The 1,048-nt window shown below is 40.0% G+C and overlaps 1 pseudogene; it reads left to right on the top strand.

Moving 5' to 3' along the window:
• The first annotated feature begins 341 nt into the window (after positions 1–341).
• LOC103727995 lies at positions 342–668 on the top strand (annotated as a pseudogene).
• Positions 669–1,048: the final 380 nt, after the last annotated feature.

The following is a 1,048-nucleotide window of genomic DNA, read 5'->3' as shown; positions in this document are numbered from 1 at the left end:
CATGGGAGGAGATGAAGAGCTACTGGTAGGATGGGAATAATGCAAATACATATGAAAATTTCAGAAATAAAATAAAACTTAAAAAAGATTTAAGATTTATTTTGTGGCCTATTTTGGGAAACTTTGTTGCTTAGCAAATACCTAAAGTAATCAACTTATAAAGAGAAATGTTTATTTTGGTTCATATTTTTGGAGATACAGTCCATGATCATTTGGCTCCATTACTTTGGGTGGGCCTATGGTGAGGCAGTACATCATGGCAGGGAGTGCACAGTGGAACAAAATTACCCATATCAGGCTTTGCAAATGCTGCTGTTCCCTGTAGCCTCTTGCTGTCAGCCATGGTCAACCCCACTGTATTCTTCAAGATCATGGTCAATGGCAAGCCTTTGGGCCATGTGTCCTTTGAGCTGTTTTCAGACAAAGTTCCAAAGACAACAGAAAACATTTATGCTCTGAGCACTGGCAAGAAAGGATTTGATTATAAGGGTTCTTCTTTTCATAGAATTATTCCAGGATTCACATGCCAGGGTGGTAACTTCACATGCTATAATGGCACTGGCAGCAAGTCCATTTATAAGGAGAAATTTGAAGATGAGGACCTCATCCTGAAGTTTTCCATGGCAAATATTGAACCAAACACAAATGGTTCCCAGTTTTTCAACTGAACTGCCAAGACAGTGGTTGGATGGCAAACGTGGTTTGAGGTAAGAAAAGGCATGAGCATTATAGGAGCTATGAAGGGCATGAGTCCAGGAATGGCAAAACCAGCAAGAAGCTCACCATTGCCAACCATGGACAGCTCTAATACTTTTGATTTGTGTGCATCTTAACCACTAGACCATTCCTTCTATAGCTCAGAAGAGCACCTTCCACCCCATCTGCTTGAAATATTCCATAATCTTTGTGCTCTCACTGCAGTTCTTTGGATTCCATATTCTTCTTCCCCTCCATGTCTAGCTGGATTGCAGGGTTGTTTGTGTTTGTGAATAAAAACTAAATAGGAAAAAAATAACAATAGTAAAAACCCACCCATATCATGAACCAG

This window comes from Nannospalax galili, unplaced genomic scaffold, assembly GCF_000622305.1.
Source record: "Nannospalax galili isolate Female #2095 unplaced genomic scaffold, S.galili_v1.0 scaffold429, whole genome shotgun sequence".
NCBI classification, from domain to species: Eukaryota; Metazoa; Chordata; class Mammalia; order Rodentia; family Spalacidae; genus Nannospalax; species Nannospalax galili.
Note: the sequence above shows the minus strand (reverse complement) of the source record. Positions and strands in the feature narration are given on the sequence as shown.